Source organism: Lathyrus oleraceus, chromosome 1, assembly GCF_024323335.1.
Source record: "Lathyrus oleraceus cultivar Zhongwan6 chromosome 1, CAAS_Psat_ZW6_1.0, whole genome shotgun sequence".
NCBI lineage: Eukaryota > Viridiplantae > Streptophyta > Magnoliopsida > Fabales > Fabaceae > Lathyrus > Lathyrus oleraceus.
The window spans coordinates 49,088,805-49,101,373 of NC_066579.1; the positions used below are offsets into that span (position 1 = coordinate 49,088,805).

Genomic DNA, 12,569 nt, shown 5'->3' on the forward strand with positions numbered 1-12,569 from the left:
ATATTTAATGTGTTTTCATGATTAAGTCACACTTAATACATTAAACGGACTATCTATTCCAGGGACTTTATTAATATACCATAATAAAGAAAATGCCTTTTTATTATTAATAAATAATTCGATACAAGTACCAAAAGTATTGGCCTCTAGGGCTTACACCAACAGTTTGGATTTTCTATGTGTGGCTTTCGAAGAGGTGAATGTTTATGACCAAATATGTAATTCACTTTGTAACTTGATGCATAAGCTAACAACAGGCCTTTTGCACGTCCAATTCAACTTCAAATGATATCAGCTTGCATTTCCAATCAATTTTGGGCCTCACATGCGCCTGTACAGGCCCATGCATGGAGGACCCAAAGCTTCATCACACGAGTATTTCATTGCATTGCTTCACCTCCAGCTATAAATACATGGCATTGGTCATTCAAATCTCAACCTCAAGGCAACCTGAAACTCTACTGAAGTGAAAACCCAACCTGACTCAAAGGAATTTCCATTTTTATTTTTCAAATTGAAGCTTGAATTTCAACACAATCAGTTGATCTTCAAGTTTCAATTCCTAAGCCTTGCATCCTCATCATCTCCTGGTCAAATTGGAAGCAAAAGCTTGAAGGAATCGTGTTTTTTTTCAAAGTTGCTCTTCAAAGGTAGATTACTCAACTGTTTTTATCTGAATCTCATCATACAATGTGAATTGTTTGTGTTTAAACTGTTTTCTGAAGTCCCCGAGCAAGAGGCAAGCCAGTGGTGGTCTTGATTTCATGATTGGAAGCATTTCAGTTTGCATACCTGGATTTTCAAGCTCAGATTTCTCACTTAATAAAAACATTGAGCACAATCCAAGGTTACAGAGGTGATGTACATCACCCCAGCTACATTTTGGTACCACATTTGTTTATTTTCATTGAAGTTTCAAAACCTGCCCGTGGTGGTCGGAAGTTGTTTACTGGCCGGAGAAGATGGTGGTTTCCACCACCATCCCCACGTGAAACCACCTGAGTCCTTGGATCCCATTCAAATGATCTAATCGTGGCCATGCATTCTATTGACTTATTTTAATTCACTTTGTTTCGCGCTTGACTCATGACCATGGTACTCCAGCGCCTCTGAGCCATTGGATAACGCCACGTCATTTAATGAAGTCAATCCAACGCTCCTATTTTTTTGCTATTTTCTATTTTCTGTTTTATTTTTTTTAATCCCTTTTAATTTCAAAAATTCATAACTATTTTATTTGAAGTCACAAAAATATGAGACCAATGGCAAAAAATTTCTTGAAAAATCTAGTTTCATAATCTGATTTTTAATTATTTTTGTGACTTCATTTAATATTTTTTGTGAATTATTTTATTTTTAATAGTTTTTAATTCATTTTAAATACTTTTTGATATCCAAAAATTCCAAAAATATTTTCTTAACACATATGGGTCATGATAAGTCTATGAAAAATAGTCTCATCAATTTATTAGTTGATTTGAGATTTATTTGAGATTTTAATTCATTTATGTTATTTTTCTTTGTTTTTAATTGTTTTAAAATAGTTTATGTTTTCAAAAAATATTGAGAAAATTTGTCAAACCTTGTTTGACCATGTTAGACCTATGATGATTCAATTGGACTTGTTGAAGTTGATTTGAATTGAATTTGAGGTTTGACCATACTTTGTCCATTTTAATTTTGCATTTATTTTAATTCCAAAAATACCAAAAAAATATGTTTTACTTATTGACTTCTAATCTTCATTTCTCTTCTGTTTTACATTGGTTGATGATAATTTGATTCACATTTGATCATTGTGTTTTGACATTTCATTTGATTTCTCATTTTATCCATTTCATTTTATCTTCATCTTCTTCTTTTTTTATTTTGGCCAATGAGTTAATGATTTGTAGTTAGTCTTGACATATGAGAGGCTTAACCTTCTTTGATCCAAATCAAACTCGACTTGATCCAAGATCAAGTGAGTTGTTTTGTGTCCAAGATAGGTTGCTTCTTGGTCAAGCAAAAAACCTAAAGTCCATACAAGGCTTTCCTTCTTTTCTTTCGGCATGGCAAGTTGTAGGAGCTTGGCTTACTAGTCATGATCTCTAACTTGTGTTTATTTGCCTATCGTTTTATTGACCAGCCTCAGATAGGTGTGACTACTACATTAGTCCACTTACGATTGCTTAACATAGCGCTAAATAGTCTTATGACACACTAACATTAACTACTAACAACTAACTTTAATTCAAGCATTTAATTTCTTGAAATTTACTTTAATGCAATTTACTTTCTTTCTCATTTATTCATATTGTTTTTTCCCTTTGCTCATTTAAGCACATATTTTATGTTTATGTCATTTTCTTTTTGCTCATTTGAGCTTATTATTGTATATGAATATATTGTTGCTTTGTGATTGTTTTGTCTTTGTTTGTGTGAATCCAATGCAAAAAAGAGAAAGGATTTAGAATTAGGACCTTACCTATGCTTAAAGGAGTTCAAGAGCAACTAGGCCTCATGCCTTTAGAATGCTAAATTTGTTGAAGAGCAACTAGGCCTCATGCCTTTAGAATGCTAAATCTTAAAGTTGACTTGAAAGGACCCATAATCTAAACTCATTCTTTGTCCATTCCTCTTATTGTGTTGTGAACTTTTTGATGTTTGTTCTTGTGTGATAGGGATTCCATCTTGAGATAGTAAGAAGGACCATTGTCATGAGTAGCCAAGTTAAGAGAGACAAGCCAAATGGAGATCCTAGAAGCTTGAATATAATATTTGTTTGATTGCTTGAGTGATTGCTAAGTCCATAGGAAAGGAGCATCTTAAATCATCTTTATAATCTCAAGAAAAGGAACTCTAAGGGTTTTATCTCTTCTCTTATCTTTGAATGTTTAGGACTAGCCCTTCTCTTCTTCTCTCCATTCTAAACTAAGCCAAACTCATTTATGTGCAAACTTTGACTTTGTTTCAAATTAGAACCCTAGGCCTTATGCCTTTGATTTTTCAAACTCTCTTCATTAATACTCATTGTGAATAAACATTAATTCAACTTTGACCTCATTTTTGTAAATACTTCTAACTTGTAAATACAACTCACTTCAAGTGATTTTTGTAGTTCCAATGGCCACCTTTGTTAAAACTTTTTTCATAAACATTAGCCATAGGTTTGAGTTATCATAGTGGTTGATGTAAACCTCACCTTATCCTTAGTGATTGGACTATAAGTCTTCCATACTTATTATAGGGTGGATCCCTCACTAGTATGTTGAAGCTCTCCTCACATGGTGGATTGTTGGTTTAGGTTGAGTTTTCTCCCTTTGATAACAAAAGACCTTAATGCTTTTGACAAATCAATTCACCAATCTTTGAGGATTTTACCCCGAACTACGAGGTTTGGATCCTACCTTTGTGATGACACGTAGGCAATGGGTCTATCCATTCAAACAACAAATTTGTAAATATAATGTATAATTCTTTTCCCATCCCTCAAATCTTGTTTGCACATATTTTCACAAATACCAACCTACAATACAAATTTGCAAAAAGGGCTCCCTTAGAGTACTAAGGATGTTTTGGGTGCTTAAAACCTTCCCATTCATAACCAACCCCCTTACCCAGATCTCTGACATTTTTATTAGTTTTTGATTTGATAAAACTTCTTACTTGGCTTTTGTTCGCTTTTTAGCCTTTCCTTTGGACAAATAAAAGTACGGTGGCGACTCGAATTGTCTGTTTACTTTTGGTTTAGTCAATAAGCCATAATGTAACGAATACCCCGCTACAGAAAAGTGGCGACTCTGCTGGGGAACTTATGCTGTGAAGCTCTTCCTAGTGGGTTTAGTCTACTTTTTGCTTATGTGTGTTGTATGTTTATAATTACTTGTGACATATTTTTGTGCAAATTTGAGATGACTGTATTGTTTGTAATGTATGAATTGATTGATATATATATCAATTGCTTGTGTGCTTGGTGGTCTCTTGTGAGATGAGTTCTATACCCGAGCTCAAGTGCACTTATGATAGGAGAATGGCATAGTCTTGTTGACTTGTGTAGAGTTATTCCTTACCAAGTTGACTTGCAAGCCCATTCACTTGGTGGAGGTCTTGTTGGGATCAATAATGTCACACGAGTAGTCGTGGTTAGGCATTACTCATTCCAATATAAACCTTAGAAGCCAAGGACCTTATATTACCTAGCCCATCTTGGCCTATTTTAGGACGTAGTGCGAAGGTCGTTCAAGTGTAAGATTTGATACGATTGTTACGCGATACTACACTCTTAAGAGTCTCTCTTGAGAATATTTTTGGAATACGAGTAGTCGTTTTATCCGATAATATCCGAAAGATGAGATGATGACTATGGGGACCTTTTTAGAACATGACCGTCAGGTTTAACCATGGTACACTCCCATTGGGTGGTTCTTAACCAAGACTCCATGCTCGTGACTTACAACAAACCCTTGATTTGTGGTTGATCTGTTCTCGTATATCTTCAATATCAATGGAACTTGGGTGTTGATAAGGTGTAAACCATAATCCACTAAAATGGATGATTGATATTGAAGATGACTTGAGCCATCCCGTGACCTTTGTGTGGTGTGACTTGCTTGATCCCTGATTGTGATTGTTGCATCCATGCATTCATGCATTCATTTGCATCCATATCATCAACAAGAAAATTTTCAAGGAACTTAAGAGGTCTATTTACAAATTTCAGACATGGATAAGCAAAGAAGGAATACGAAGAAGTACAGTTTCAGACAACCCGACTTGAAAGAGTTAAGGAGTTTGACATCTTATGTATTAGATCCCTTTGAGTTCAAAGCTCGCCATGGGAAGCTTCTTTATATTCTTTCTACTCAGGTGGATGAAGGTCTGATGAGTGTGCTAGTGCAGTTCTACGATCCTCTGTATCAGTGTTTCACTTTTCCGGATTTCCAACTCTTGCCTACACTTGAGGAGTATGCCTATCTTGTGGGTATACCTATCTTGGATCAGTTTCCGTTCAGTGGCTGGGAGAGGATTCCTTCTTCCCAAGAGATTGTTGACATGCTTCATATAGATGTATCTGAGGTTGTTGCTCATATGACTACCAAAGGTGGAATTCAGGGTCTCCCATTTGATTTTCTCATTGCTCAAGCTACTCTATTTGGGAAGGCCATGAGTGAGGACGCCTTTGAAGCCATATTTGTACTTCTTATCTATGGGCTAGTGTTATTCCCCAACATCGACAATTTTGTGGATGTGAATGCCATTAGGATTTTCTCTACTCTTAATCCCGTTCCGACTCTGTTGGGTGACACTTATTTCTCTTTGCACACGAGGAATGCAAAGGGTGGTGGTACCATTGTGTGTTGTTTGCCTCTGTTGTACAAGTGGTTTATTTCGCACTTGCCTCAAACGCTTGCCTTCAAGGAGAACAAGGGATGTCTACGGTGGTCCACGAGACTTATGTCTCTCACTAATGATGATATCTTTTGGTATAACCGTGTGTATGATGGTGTCCAGATTATTGATTCTTGTGGTGAATTCTCCAATGTGCCTCTTCTTGGTACATGTGGTGGAATTAACTACAACCCTGTTTTGGCTCGCCGTCAGCTTGGGTTCCCCTTAAAGGATAAACCTAACAACATTCTGCTGGAAGGTGTGTTCTTTCAAGAGGGTAAAGATCCTCAGAACTTGAAGGGAAGAATGGTCTGCTGTCATACCCCGATTTTGCTCCTGAATTTTTTATGTTTTTATATGAGGATTGGTCTCGGTCCAAAGTCATGGTGTTGTTCATGCACATATGGTCTTGGTCATCCAAACAACCAACCTTCTTGTGTCACAAGCCAATTGCCAATCATTCCACTTGATTCATGAATATCCCTTTCAAATCCTAATCTTATACCATCATTTCATGGCCTTGTTAACACATACTACCAGTCAAGTCATGTTCTTTTCAAAGTCAAGCATTCAAGTCATAAAATAAACCAATTGTAAAAACAAATTTCAAACCATTTCAATTCATTTCACATCATTCTAAACCATCACATTTGATTCTACATAAAAAAAAAGAGGTACAAGTCTTGACAACTTTTGACCAATTGTTGACTTTGGTCAACAGTTGACTTTTTGGTCAACATTGACCAAAGTCACCCAAAACCCAAAAGCCCTAATTTTCACCACAATCATCAATCATTTGTCCATTTACAAGAAAAATGCAAATAAAATTGAATTTTAACCAATTGTTGACTTTGGTCAACAGTTGACTTTTTGGTCAACTTTGACCAAAGTCAACCCTATGCCATTGGTCATCCCTAATCACTAAATGACTAGTCCTAACTCTCATGACATTATCCATGTCCCTGTCATCTTTGGTTTAACCACTTGTGCTTGGCTTCTTCACTTTAATGTCAACATGGTCACACCTTGAACCTTTGGAATCTTGCTTTGCCAATTAACTTCCATCATGCTGCATTTGCCCTGCTACTGTAGTGATCCATCAAGTCATAAAAATCCTGCATCAACATGAGCCTACCACCAAACAGCAACAACACACATAAACCTACCAAGTAATGCACCATAACCAAATGCATGAGAATCACAAATTGACCTGCCACAATGAGGCTGCAATCATCAGCAAGCCAGAGTCCAAACACAACAAGTACATGGCAAGGCAATGGTAGTTCAGCAACAATGTTTCAAAATCTGCAATGCAAAAAGACCTCCAATATTACAAGTCTATATCCCTGTAATAAATCAAAAAAAACACACAATTATTCAAAAAAGAACCGCTTCCAAGACGAATGAATTGGCTGGTGATGAAACCACTACTTCTGTTTGTTTTGGCTCAGGGTCTTATTGCAGAAGGTGTCAAGGTTGTTGCAGCTGGTGCAAACCCTGTGCTTATCGCACGTGGAATTGAGAAGACAACAAAAGCTCTTGTAGCTGAACTTAAACTGATGTCAAAAGAGGTTGAAGATAGTGAATTGGCTGATGTGGCAACAGTCAGTGCTGGGAACAATCATGAAGTAGGAAATATGATAGCCGAAGCATTGAGCAAGGTTGGTAGAAAGGGTGTTGTGACACTTGAGGAGGGAAAGAGTGCTGAAAACAGTCTATATGTTGTTGAGGGGATGCAATCCGATAAAGGATATTTTTTCCCCCTACTTTGTTACTGACAGTGAAAAAATGACCGTTGAATTTGAAAACTGCAAGTTACTGTTGGTTGACAAAAAGATAACCAATGCAAGGGATCTTATTAACATACTCGAGGATGCAATTAGAAATGGATTCCCTATTTTGATCATGGCAGAGGATATTGAGCAAGAGGCTTTAGCAACTCTTGTTGTGAATAAACTTAGAGGATCACTGAAGATTGCAGCACTTAAGGCTCCTGGATTTGGAGAACGCAAGAGCCAGTACCTTGATGATATTGCCAATTTGACCGGGGGTACTGTTATCAGAGAGGAGGTTGGCCTTACCTTAGACAAAGATGGGAATGAGGTTCTGGGCACTGCTGCCAAGGTTGTTCTAACCAAAGATACAACCACAATTGCTGGTGATGGAAGTACCCAGGAAGCCGTTACCAAGAGAGTTTCACAAATTAAGAACCAAATTGAGGCTGCAGAACAAGATTATGAAAAGGAGAAGCTAAGTGAAAGGATTGCAAAACTGTCTGGTGGCGTGGCTGTCATACAGGTTGGTGCACAAACTGAGACAGAACTCAAGGAAAAGAAATTGAGAGTTGAAGACGCTCTTAATGCTACAAAGGCAGCTGTTGAAGAGGGTATTGTAGTTGGTGGTGGGTGCACTTTGCTCAGACTTTCCTCCAAGGTGGATGCAACCAAGAGCTACTCTGCAGGGAACCACCGAACCTGCGGAAACAGAACGAGTTTAAGGAAATGCATTAATTTTCCGGTTTACTGATGGAATTCGCCCATGATGGAATAGGCATCAAACCAGAGCAGCAATCAAAACCGAAACTGTTTTCGGAAGCTTACCATTTATTATGACGTGAGCTGCCTCAAACCAGTACGCAATTGAGCGTTGTAGTCGGCACCGATCCTGCAACATTGCCAACAATTTGCATCAGTTAACACTGCTACATCATAATCAATGGAAAATCGTGATACACCAAAACACAAAGTAAACCGGTAAACTTTTCCAGGACAGCAAACTATGCCATGCGTATTGAAGTCGACGGTGCTTCCTGCAGTTACCTTTCTTCCTCAAATTGCTTCATATAACACTTCCTGAGATTCCACACTACAACCATTGCATTATTTTGTCTTAAGAATTGCTGCAGCAATATGAACAACCCAAAACAGGCTCCGTTGTGGTTATTATAAATAAGCCACTGCTTTCATACTGAAATTTGCATAAATCTGGAAGGTAATCTAATTGATCCTGAAGAAGTTCAGTATTGTCTAAGGGATTCTCAAGATCATATGGTAATCCAACCTAACTTTTGAACCTTGTTAGACGTAGGCTGTTGGCTTCTATATGTGAAGGCTTTCAAGTGCAAGCTTTCATGCATCTATGAACCAATTCACTTGTTACCAAAATACAACAATCCAACTCCATGGTTATAGACCAAAATGCTCATGGGAACATGGTAACCTGCGGTAAAAAACACAAACTCATTAGTCAAAACTGTAGAAATTACCAAATATCCCAAATTGGCATTAGGACAAAAACAGAGGGAGAAAGCATGGGTTCATATTTACCTTTTCGAATCTAGCACAAAGAGGACCACTCCAATTTCTGAGCATCCAAATTGCTTTGCAGATTTACTCCTTTTGAACAGCACAGACCAAATCCCAAACCCTAATTTACAGAGGATAAATAGAGAGCAAATCAGTAAGAGGGGTGAGAGGCAAGCAACAGAAAGAGGAGGAGGCGACCACCAAAAGAAAACCTAATACGATAAAGGGGACGAACCTGTTTGCAAAAAACGGCGGGGAACTTTGAAACCTAACAAAGAGAGCTCATTGCAAGCTAGCTGCCACCGCCGAATCACATCTAAAGGTGAGCACCATTTTGTCTTCCCTCTGAATCTCTTTACTGTTGCGTCTTTGGGTTTGAGGTTGTGAGAAGTGAGAGAGACTGAGGAAGGCGAGTTCGTTGAAAATGATGACCGAAGTGAGGAACGATTGAGGGACGGAGAGAGTAAAGGTTGGGGACGAGTGATTTTGAGTGAGCGGGCGTGAAGGAGAGACGCGATGAGAGTTTGAGAGAGAAAGAAGTCTGTCTTCTCGAGGAAGACAAACGAAACCTGGATTTCGTACCCTCCCCCAAATCATTTCCTTTTTTTATTTTTTTATTTATTTATTTTTATTTCATTTTTAAATAAAATAGGTTCTCGGAAATATTAAGGTTTTTAGAATTCTTAGGTTTAGTTAATAATTATTTTCATATTTTTAACTTACCCCCCATTAAAAAAGAAACCAACAGACCTTCATTTTTGTTTGTTTTATGTTCCTTTTTTTTGTTTTTTTTCCAATCTAGTCTGGTTTATATGTTTAAGTTGTTATCTAGATGACAACTGATGATGAGTGGTCTGGTGGAGAAGGGTAGTATCTTATTCTTGAGTGGGGTGGGTTCAATACTCATGAGTGACATTTTTTTTGCATTTTTTATTCTTTTAGTATTTTGTTAATATCTTTTTTTGTTATGTTTATGCTTCATTATTTTTCATAGTTTCATTATCATAGATTTGTTGTCTATTAAGTTCATCATGCATGCAAAACCATTTTTAAACTTATAAAAAATCATACTTTTCTCGATTTAATATCGAGCCCTTTTTTCACACCCTCGTAAGTCGATTGCTTTTTAAGCATCGCCATCAACCTCACATAGCTTACTCTTGGGCTTTCTTACAATGAGCCGGTTCCTTTGCACTTACACTCATACATTGTTTAATGCTTTATTATTTCATTCTTCGATTATTTGATTCGATTATATACTTGTTTATATCTTAACTGTTTGATTAACTGTGGCCTATTTGTATGGTGTATGAGGCATATACTTATATTGTTTTGATTGCCATGACAACCCCCATTCATAACAAATGTATCCCTCTCCCATGAAATGTATAATATTCTTTCATTCTTTATTCATCTGTTAATACAAGAATTAAAATGAACATTCGATAACCATTTCAAAACAAGATCAAAACCTCGATCCAACGTCGAGTAATCATTTTTCAAAACCTAACAGAACCAGCACGTATTCATCCACCCTTTTGTAAGTCGATTGCTTTATGCATCGCCATCAACCTTGTAAGTCGACTGCTTTATGCATCGCCATCAACCTTGTAAGTCGATTGCTTCATGCATCGCCATCTACCTTTATCCCTAACACTTCTCCTTGCTCCATTCGTCGATTCTTGTTCCGATTAGGTAGCGCCCATTAGATAGAACCCTTTGCATGATAACATAGGTAGGATTCCCTTATTTCTTTTGTATGATAACATAGGTAGAATTCCCATATTCTTTGCATGCTAACATTAGGTAGATATTCCCATTTGTAAATCCTAACACTTAAGTATATATTGCATGACAACTCTAGGGCAGAGCTTCCCCCACTTTTAGACCTTTCCGAGCGTCTCCGATCTTGTGGCATATAGCCCGTTCTATTGCAAAGAGGTAACTGCCTAAGACTCGATTCAGCGAGCTGCGACACCTACTGCTAGGACGTGGACACATTGCCCACTCTCCTTTGACACAACTGGTGTCTTCCTTTGTAAGTCCATGTTCAGATGGCAACCCCTATGTAGGGGAACTACATCGCCCTGATCCTTGTTCCAGACGAGGTATGTAGGCAGGTGGTCGTGCGAGACCACTCCGGGCACCTTTCTTTTTTCTTTTTGTGTGTGCTTGACAGTTATAGGCTCGAGTTCCCGACTCCCTATTAACTTGTTTGGTTGTTGTGTGCTTGGAAGCTGATGTAAGTCCATCGAGTGGCATTCGGGTTCCAGTGTGCGTGTGTTTGGTTCGGATGCTGATGTAAGTCCAGTGATTGGCATTCAGGCTCCACGTTTGCCTTTTTGCGTGTGGTTTGGTTCGGATGCTGATGTAAGTCCAGTGATTGGCATTCAGGCTCCATGTTTGCCTGCTTTTGTGTTTTGTTTGTTTGGCGTGCGTGAGCCGAACTACGGCAACTCTGATTCTCATGTTCAGATGAGATACGTAGGCACAAGATGCGATGTCTTGCCGAGTTTGACTAACGACTAACAACTAATCCTTGTTTTCTTTCGCCCTTGTTGCGATCCTTTCTCTCGCCCTCGTTGCGATCGAGACCTTCCCTTTCTCTTGCCCTAGTTGCAATCGAGACCCTTCGTTCCCGTAGTTAGTTTGAACTACGTTTTGCTCTGATTCTCATTCCCGATGAGATACGTAGGCATAAGACACGATGTCTTAGCGAGCACACTTATCCTTAACCCCTAGGTAGCCGAGCTACGAAGACTCTGATTCTCATATTCAGATGAGATACGTATGCAGTGGATGCGACATCCGTGCGAGTCATTTTCTTTGACCCTTTCTTTTAGTAAATAGTACATTAGATAAACGCACACCCTTTAGACAAGAAACAACAAGAGTGGATCCCGTAGAGTACTACGGATGCGTAGGGGTGCTAATACCTTCCCTTCGCATAATCGACTCCCGAACCCAAGATTTGGTTGCGAGACCTTGTCTTTTCCTTTCCTTTCTCCAGGTTTACTTTGAGCGTTTCCTTTCCCTCCTTTGGGATAAATAACGCACGGTGGCGACTCTTCTGTCATTTTCTTTCTCGCCGGTTGTTTTTTTCGCAGACCGTATTTTTCGGGTTGCGACAGCTGGCGACTCTGCTGGGGAGGAGGTTTCCCTAAGCGAGTCCCTCCTAGCTTTTTGTAGGTCTCTTGTTTGTTGGGTGTTTATTCTTTTGTACAGTTATTTATTTTCAGCATTTACTCGCTTTACCTTATTGCATTCATGTACATATGTTTGCTGTATCTGTGGGTTCTGTGGGTTGTTTGTTTGTTGGGTTGGGACTGTTCTATGAGAGATAAGCCCACTACCCAGGCTTGAGTGTACACATAGGTGTTAGAGTGGATAGTCATGAGGCTTGCGTGGTATGTTGCTACGTTAAGTCGTTCATGAGACCCACATTTCAGACGAGGTTTCTTTTGGATATATTCTGTCCTATGGGTGTTCCATAACGACAGATATTCCCCTAGAAATCGTCGACTCTGGTGACCATTTCCCGAGAACTCAGTCGAGGCCTCTCCTCCGAGACGTGATTATGTTAGCTCTGGTGGGCGCATTCTCGCTGCTCAATCCGAGGACCCCGAGACTGGGAACTTGCTTTAGGATATCCTGTTGAGGGGAGTCAGCAAAGGTCTTTTATCCTGTAATAATGCCAAACCTTCAGTGGTAAACGTATTATTCTCGACTGAAGGGCTGAAGCTGACAAACTTCTGTTCTTAGAACCTACCAGTGAGGGGGAGGGTTTGATCTCTACATATACGGTTTCTGCCAGTGGTGCTGTGATGGTGACTTTGGTTCAGCCAAATTTATGGGCATTTATTTCTGGGACGCCGGAGTTCTGTCCGTGGTTTA

At 38.8% G+C, this 12,569-nt stretch overlaps 1 pseudogene; it reads left to right on the top strand.

Annotated features, from left to right (window-relative positions):
- Nucleotides 1–6,646: 6,646 nt before the first annotated feature.
- LOC127090880 (ruBisCO large subunit-binding protein subunit beta, chloroplastic-like) lies at nt 6,647–7,896 on the top strand (annotated as a pseudogene).
- Nucleotides 7,897–12,569: the final 4,673 nt, after the last annotated feature.